Genomic DNA, 9,360 nt, shown 5'->3' on the forward strand with positions numbered 1-9,360 from the left:
AAAAGTTAACTCAGCAGCTGAATACTAGGTGGGAATCCCTTTAGAATTATTTTCCAAAGCAGGGAACAGTTTAAATTGTGAAGGTAGTAAAAATGGAAGCTAATGCTTGTGGTAGCAAATTTATTTTTTTTAAAGTGTTAAAAGCAAGTAAACCCTCTATTGATCATAAATGATTTGCCTAAGTACACTTAGCACATCCACTTTCTTAAGAGTTACGATTGGGTACCAGTGAATTGGTTTTTCTTTTTTTTTTCCTGGGCTTGCTTGTTTGTTTGTTTGTTTGTTTGTTTGTTTTAAATGATAGACAGGAATGATTCTTTCATAATAATTTTCTGATCTTTTGCTTTCCTCTGAGGTCCAATGTGTAGGAGCTCTGACCACCTCAATATTTGCACATAAAAGACACTTAGGAAATGAGAGACAGCAAGCAGTTATTTAAGGTGGGAGGGATGACTCCATCAGTAAATGGCAAGCATTAGGACAGCCTAATCACTTAAATGTAGCCTATTAGTAAGTTTAGCAAAAAGGTGTTAAAAGAATCCTTACAGCCTCTCTACTGGCATGTTTTGAAGGGAGTTCAGTTATGAGACTATTAAAATGTTATTTTGATAATTAAGCCCACAGCTGTTGTGAGGGCGTTAGGGGCAGGAGCTGATGAAGCAGCAGACTGCACAATGGATTGGCTAAATAAAAAAACAGAAAAAGAAGAGAATCTTGAATGGCAGATATGCTCTTCATGTATAAAATGGTAGTGATGGTGATGATCTGCAGAAAGCAGTGATCAGGTAACATTGGATTTTCTAGGGGATGAGGAAACTGAAAATGCACAACGCCCATTTCTGTCTGGTGTTGCTACCAACATCACCACTACTGCAAAGTGCGTTTGTGTAGGCAACAAAGGAAGTACAGGATCTCAAGAAAGTACTGAAATAAGGAAGAATGGAAGGAAGTTACTTCCACAAAGAAAATGAGAAGGAAAAATAAAACCATTTAGAGCAAGGCCAATGCTAAAGCAAAAGGGAAACTTTATTTCTAAGTGGAAGGGCTGGGAATGTCAACACAAATCTTGAGGCTTTTGAAATAAGCTTTGTGCATAAAATAATATAAAACACAGTTTCCAAAATTGCTCTTAAAGAGAGTTATGCATTGGACCCTAAAAAAACAGGTCAGACCTATAGAGCTGGTTTTGAGTGTCCACAGGATCATGCCATTGGGCTAAATGGTGTCTCATTCTGATCTCACATTGACTTTAAATTGGTGTAGTTCCACTGGCTTTTTCAGAGTTTCTTTCTTTTATACTTATCTGTGCAAATGCTGCTTCCACTCACCCACTGAAGTCGGTGGCAAAATTCCTGTTGATATTGATAGGAGGAAGAATGGACCCTAAATGAGTTCAGAATCCACTCTTTGAGATTCATCCTGAGAGATGCCGAGCACCATATCCTCTCATTAATATCAAGGTTAATGGGAATCATTTAGCACTCAGCAGAATCTGGTCCCAAGCAGAAACTTATGAATTGTTTTGGTGCTTTAAGTGGTCTAAAAACTATACAGAACTAAATAAAAATAGGGCCAGTTTCATCATAATAGTTGAACTAAACTACTTTGTTTTGTAGGCATAGTGATTATATTTGTATTTCCTGTAAGTGTACATATAGACATTTATTTTATTCATGATCCCCTAATCTTTTCTTCAGAGTTAAAATGTGGTCTAGTTACAGTGTTTATTCATACTGAGCACAGTATAATTGCACAAATTAAGTCTGTCCATCAGGACAACCGGTAACTTCAATCCCTTGTCTGTGTATGTCAATGGTAACCTTTCCACAATTGCTCCTTTACTCAGACTGCAATGTCAGTTGTGGTCCCTTGATGACTTTCTGACTGCACATGCTCACTGAATACAGAATCAGAGGAATGTTACATGGGACTTTGTAAAATAAACCACATAAACAGAATGTAAAATGGGGGAAATTAGCCTTTCGATGGAAAGGGGAATGAAGCCCAAGTAGAACTCCTGCCCCCTGTGTCAGAAAATCATTGTACTTGCATAATCTTTTCAACTTTCCAGCCATCCTCTACTTCCCCTGATCTCAAAAACATCTTCAGTAACATCTGTTTTCTTTCTCAATCGATACATTCCCTGAAGAGGACTAACTTGTAAAATATTATATATAACATCAAATATGTATCTGAATTCAATTATTTGTAGGGTCAGAGAGGCTGTTAATTAGGCCCACAGTTTTATATCAAATTACAGAGACTGCTTGCATTAATCTTCATTAACACCCTAATAACAGGTTTCTTTTTTTTTAATAAAACCTTCATAATCTTGCAGAAACATGCAAATAAAATGTCACCTTTTTCTGAAGTCCTTGCCAAGAGTCAGGAAGTAGTGTCGATTCTGTATCCTAGAGTCTTCATGTTAGCAGACTTGTTTTGTACTAGTAGTGTATTTAAGGCACATTCAGTACTGATAGTAAATATTTTTATATGGCACTGTAAACATGCCCTGTCCTGTGTAACAAAGAAGAGGATAGGACTCGTGGATTGCAGGCAAACAAAATAACCAGTGTTTGTGGGGGTATAAATCTATTAATAAGTATTTGGGAGAGGTGAGGAAAAGAGCTTGGTGTATGGGAAATACCAGCCTGCTCCAAGCAGGCGGCTTGGAAATGATGTCAGAAGACAAAGGGCCTGATTCTGGTCTTGTGCTGGTTTCACTACAACGTGATCACTTGACTTCATTAGAGTGGCTCTTGATTTACACAGGAGCAAATGTGATTGGAACCACAGCCATTGGTAATATAGGTGGGGTTGCAGGAGTATACAGATAAGGAAATGATGGCAGAGCTATCACATACTTCAGGATGATGGAACTGTACAGAACCTGGAAGCTCAGAAGAATGTGAATTTAATGTGGAAGAATCCAGAGGAGTAGGAGCAGGGGGTATAACATGGTCAGAGCAATGGGAAAGGGAGATGATCTTAGTGTCAGCTATTGAATCATCTGGAGGTGGGTAATTTGAGATGCCAGGTGACTAGAGAGGGGGGGGAAATTGCAGTATTTAAGATGAGGTATGGATAAGATATGGACCCGAATTTTAACAGCAGTAGGGAAGGAGTGGAAAGGATAGATTTTATATGAAGGATATGGTGACTTAACACTGCAATGGTATGTTATTACAAGTCTGTTGAACTTGTTTTTGCTCCAGGGTGTTTGATTCCTGGAAAGCAAATTAATTACATTGTTACTAGGAAATCCTGGCTTTCTTACCACTAGGAAAAGGTTACTTTTCCCCTGGGGATATTTCTTATTACCACCCTGTGATGATAAAGTATTTGAAGCATAAAACTCAGATAGTTTGGTGATTGATGCCTTTATAAATACCTAAGTTAGGTTAATGGCTTGCTTGTTAGTATCTTACATCACATTATTCAACTTGTATACTAGGGGTATCGCTGGGTGCGTGAAAGCAGATTCATTCTTTTTCTGGGCCAAAGTGTGACCTTCCAGCATTCTTTAAGCTGTCCTTGTGCTTGACTCAACCTTGCAGATAGGCATTTTCACATGTGCTGGCCAGACATCCTCTGCATTATGCAGCATAATAGCCAAGCTGGCAGTCACCTGCTTTCATTAACTTCCGTTGCTGTCATTACAAGTTACTAGAAGTGAGAGATGTGTCCAGCAGAAACAACTTTGGCAAAAGGGATTGTAGGAGAAGAATGGCAGTGGGGCAAGAGAGCAGAAACACACAGCAAGTGATGTCGGGAAAAGAAATTGGCAGATTTGGCTACAATTTCTTTGCCACTTTCTTTTTCGGAAGGAATATTAAATATTATTCTGGCAGCCAGATCTCTAAAATAACCCCTGGCCTTTCCCCAAGTACTGAAATCAGAAAACATCGTTGTGGTGGCAGTGCAGAGCCATTGCCCTTTACCTAAGAGGACAGTGCCCTCAGGCTGAGGTGAGGTGGTGTCTGAGGAAAAGCTCAGCCTCAGAGTGGTCTAGAGGTACAGTCAGAGTATTTTTTTGAAGTTGGATTTAATAAAAAATTAGGACAATAGTTTATATCTTTTTTTAGACAGCTTGCATCTAAGTGCTTATTCTGTAGGGGATCACTGGGCACCCTGATCCTTGGATAGCTGAGTTTGCTTCTGTGTATTGTGTCCATACAGGCAACAGAAATATCTTCATATTTCTTTGATGGTTATTATATTCTCAGAACACTGTGGAGTGTAAAGTCCATGGTTTAAGTCCATTTTCTGAGGATGCAACTGCCCACACAGAAGTAGAGGTGCAATCCAAACCTTGTCATATAGTACTTCTTCTCCTCAGACTTCAGGAAAAGATGTTTCCTAAAAAATGAATAACCTGACTGCTCCCTTTCTTGTCACCCTTGAATTCCCTTACAGTTCAGGCTCTGTGAAAGTCACCAACATATCTGAAGGAAATAGCAGTTATGTGCCCATTTAAAAAGAAAAGTATCAGTTTAAATTACACAGGAGTTGTGACACTGAATCCAGTTCATCCAAGGGCTGGGCTGGGCTGGGCTGAGGCTGTTAGAGGATGGCTTCAGCCTTCAGCCCTAGGCCCTGACCCTAGCCTGCTGTAGGGGGTAGTTTAGCTGGAGGGCATGCATGAGCTCTCCAGCTATGCCCCTTCTTCCCACAAAAGCCTATGGTATATCTTGTCCGCTTGAAGGCTTCTGGTGAGGTTGCACAGATGCAACTACTGTACCAACTAGGGCAGTGGTTCTCAACCTTTTAGACTTGACAAACCCCTCAATAGAGTCAAAGTACCCCTTGGGAAATGCTAGTCTTAATTTTCACTAAGAAAAATAATAGAGTAAGTTTTCTGTTGCAAAAAACTCAGAAAGACCACTATAGGTCAGAATGTTTTTAACAGTATGGATTCCTATTTGAAAACTGGGTTTATCTTGTGAATCATGTTTATGTACCTAATAGTGCTAACATTGTGTGGCACCCTTGAAAGGATCTCGAAGCACCCCAGAGTGCCACAACACCATGGTTGAGAATCACTGATCTAGATACAATCCTCAGGCTAGGGGATATTTTTTATTTGCCCCCCAACAGCAGCTTAATGGCTCTTTAACGCCAAGCTGAACTGATGTAAAAGCTTCCTGGCAACTATGAATGGGAACCCACTGTGCTTTGAGGCAGAATTTTAATATAAAATATTTCCCTTTAAAAATGCAAATGTATTGCCCTCAGAATGACAGGAAAAGGCAGGATGACTGTTGGGCTGCGAGTTTGGTTCTAGTCTTGTAGCCTGATTATGAGAAGACACTGAGTGAAAGAGAGATCTCTGGTTATGTGATGTACCAAAATAAATAAATAAAACCCAACCTAGCAGGCAGACTGCTGACACAGCTTGGATGAAGCCAAATCTGGGCAATAAAACTGACAAACTCTAGAGGAAAAGGTGAAAATGGCTCTGCTGTGCAGGTCTTTCTTGAGACTCTCAACAAAACATTTCCACGGTTAATTCTTCCTAAACACCCGTGAGATAAAACATTAAATTTTAGCTCACAGATTTCTCTGTGCCTGCTTTCCCTTTTGTTTTCACTGATTGGATGTGTTTATTTCCAAGCTATTGTTAGCTTTAAGAACTGGAAATAATTTTCCTCTTCAGAAAAAGGTTTCCAAAATTCTGCTGATTCCCCTATGTTGAAGTGTAATAAGAGCAGTTCAACACTACTGTCGTTTTGCCATTAGCTTCACTGCTCGGTAGCTGCACATCAGCACAGTAATCATTTTCAGATTTACAAGCATTAAATATTTTAATTTAATGCCTTGGCTCTCTTGTAATTCATGCACTTAATTATATGATAATTACTCAAATGAAAGAGATACAGCTGCTGCTGTATCAATTCTTCTAGGAATCTGAGATTTTGGAATTGGCCTTTGATTTTGGGTTTTTTCCTATCCCTCTCCTGAAGCTGGTGTGCACTTCAAGATACATTTTCGAGTTGATGTGAAAGAGATGAATTTCAGGTATGGTTATCATCCTCTCCCCTTTTGTTGGAGTGTAGAATACATTTGGCAGCTGGGGAACTGGGCACTGCACTGGGTTTTTTGTTTTTTTTTACAGCTCCTTGTGGATTATACTCATTAAAAAAAAAAAAAAAAGGAGCTAAGGCAAAGCTTCCAAAGTGTGGGACCCGGCTTCGTTATAGATGTCTACAGAGGAATGTAAACTAAAGGAAAAAGGTATATGTCTGTGTGTATATGTGTGCAAAACTATACAGTGTTCAATACATTTATAGCATGCCAATCAGTCAGCATGCAACCACTGCACAATGAAATCAGGATAATAAATTAAAGTGAAGAATAAAGGTTCAACCAGGCCAAATAGACCACCAACTGGAACAAAAGGATTTGGCACAAAGGCAAGCCCAACTGACCTCAGCAGAGAAGGGCAATTAACACACAGAGTGAGGAAGAAAAGAAGCTAGCAAATACAAAAAAGCAAAGTCAGTACAAAGGAAGGGGGCCCCAAAAAATCAACGAAGGGTAACACTGCCAAAACAAATGCATCTTCCATTATGCCCAAAAAGCAACCAGTGAGGGACTTCAGCACTTTCTTTCCAGGAAAGGAACTTCAGAATTCTGGTCCAAAAAGGCTGAATTCCAAAGTTGGTCCTGAACCCCACATTTCAATTTACTGCCTTTCAGCTGTTTTTGCACTAGAGCTAAGACACAAAAAAGCTACAAAGTTTTTTGTCTGTGGAGTTTTTTTGTCTATTCATTACAATAATGAATACACACACATACACATAAACACCCATGCATTTTTCCTTGTGTTTATGTTTTTGTTGATTTTTTTTTTTTTTTCTGGGAGAAGGCAGTTCTGTCACAGAAACAGCTGGAAGGTGGAAAATTAACATGGGGATAGTTTTCACTAAAGGGGAAGTACCTGTGGGAGTCCTGATTAAAATGAGTTTTTATTTAACTGTCTTAAGACAATTGAAAAATTACACTGTGTGCATAGACAGTCCGTTTTGCATGGAGTTTTGTGCTCTACTCCTGTAACCCTTAATCCTGAGTTCTGGCAAGGGGACCAAACTTTAAAGCGGGGGAGAGGGGAGGGACCTTTTGAAATTAAGCATGTGGATCCACCCATGCTAAATATATTGCAGAATTAGGGCCAAAGCAAGCAGCTAAATTCCCTTCATGTACATGCATGGGTAACTTGGCAGAGTAGTGGAAAATTTAGAGGCAGCATGGAGGGAATTGGGCACCTTCAGGCCTTGCCTCATTTAGTAAGTGCCATGTGAGATGAAAAAGGCTCCTGTAGGTCAGTAGGTGAGGTGCTTGTGCCATAGGTCTCCGCAAAGTGTGTGGAATGGAGCATTCTAGTACTATCTCACTAAAGAGTTCAATGGCACAGATTTAATGTCTGATTTTTTTTCCATTTGAAATACCCTAGCAAATTCCATTAAATATTAAATAAAAGCTGAATGCTAAAATGCAACCTACTAGCCTATTAATACAGGAATTGTTTATTGAGTGTTTATGTGCTTTATGTGTATAGCAAACAAACTGTATATCATACCAAAGAGAGGTTATTATTAGAGTGCTTTTTAACAGTAGTAGAGAAGTATGAATGACATTGTCTCAGCAGTCAGTGATGTCAGGCTAGCTGCAGTGGCATGCGCCTCTAGGAGAAGGAAAATGAAGAGATTTCTTGCTGTCTACTAGAAACAGAGTAAGTTATAGGCCTTACAGCACTGACCACAGAACAGTTTTGGGAAAAGAGATTGCAGCCATGTTTAAAGTTTTTTGTTGTTTGTTGACACGTGAGATTATGGTTAACACCTTAGGGATGCTGGTAGTTTTGTAAGAACTGTAACTATAAATTTTTGGCAATAGTTACTTTTCCGTCCTGGCAGAATCCCTGTAGACTAGATAATGTTGGTTTCTGTTGATGGCAGTCACAGATTTTACACTTCTGCCATGTTAAATTCAACTTTGTTAATATTGGAGAACTTTGTATTGTAAATATGAAACAGTTCCTCCACCACTTATTTTCATGCAAGAAGCAGCAATATTTTCCTTTTGTTTCTTAAAAAAGTACCATTAACAGGGGATACTGTAGAAGGAGACAGCGCTAAAGTAATTTAACATATTGTCTTAAAAATACACTGGGTTGCTTTACATTAATGAAGGTGTTTAGAGCATAGCTGGCACATTAGTTTGCCTGATTTTTAGTCCTGTTTTCAGGCTCATGTTCTAAGGAGGCTGAACCTATTTGAATGGTGACTGAAAGTTGGTGTTTGAACTCATGAACTCAGAAAACTCCATATCAGCTCGGAAGGCCTTTATCCTTCTAATTCTGGAGGCTGTTGTCTCTAGCTTTCCTTTAACTTCCTAGTGATCTTGGTGACTGCTATTCTGAGTTCCTGCCTGAATGCAAGTTGCACCAAAAGGGTTACAAAATTTTAAGCCCTGTGTATGCAGACAATTTTCAGCTAGCTTACAGCAGCTGCGGAGTCGTGCTGATAGATTAAAAGCAGCTCCCAGCCCCAGAATGAAGTACATTAGAACTCCTGCTGAGCTGAGCTGGGGTGAGGCCTACACAGCTGTCATTTAGGCCAAATTTCCAACTGAAAGCTGAAGAAAAGGATGCAACTTAGAGAAAAGTTATATTTTTAAATAAGGTGACTGGTTATTTATCAAATATGGGCAGAAGTTTGGTTCTACAACTGGGCTCAGCTAAGGCAGTCCAACACTTTGGGGGCCAGGAGATGCTTTTCAGGTAACCAATAGAGGCATTTCCAGTCAAGGGCTGTTAGTAAAACTGGCATTCTAGAAATAATCTATCTTGTCCTTTTTCTGTCTCTTTTTGAACAGCAAGTGATAGCAGGGATCTTCTTGGACAGGCACAATTTTGAAGTAACAAATGATGCTCAACTCAAACCATTGCTTTATTGTGACATTGACTTTATAGCACAGGTGATGCATTAAGGAACACATATCTACAGACTGCAGTTGGCTGAAAGGTATTTATAACAATAAAAACCTTTGCAGCCTGACACCTGTTTCTGGCACATTTATAAAATGGGGGATAGTGTCCCATTACCCCATTTTCCATTCATGAAGTGGAATCTTATGGCTCATTTTGAAAAGGTAGACAGGGGACAGATGACATTTTGTAAAACCCTGTAAGCATATTTAGCACCTCACATGCCCACCTGGCCTGAATTGGAAAGGATATGTACTGACTAATCAGTTAAGCTTTATTGCTTCAACTTGCACTGTAGGTGATAATTCGGCCTTCAGATTCAGTGCTAACATTCCCCATTATGCCAAATCCTGTTATTTCTGTGCAGGAAT

At 39.4% G+C, this 9,360-nt stretch overlaps 1 protein-coding gene across 6 annotated transcripts in view; it reads left to right on the plus strand.

Moving 5' to 3' along the window:
- The window catches only part of ZNF423 (zinc finger protein 423), a 275,029-nt gene that overhangs the window by 201,937 nt on the left and 63,732 nt on the right, over window positions 1–9,360 (plus strand). The gene's annotated exons all lie outside the window — the stretch shown is intronic.

Source organism: Alligator sinensis, unplaced genomic scaffold, assembly GCF_000455745.1.
Source record: "Alligator sinensis unplaced genomic scaffold, ASM45574v1 scaffold933_1, whole genome shotgun sequence".
Classification (NCBI taxonomy): Eukaryota; Metazoa; Chordata; order Crocodylia; family Alligatoridae; genus Alligator; species Alligator sinensis.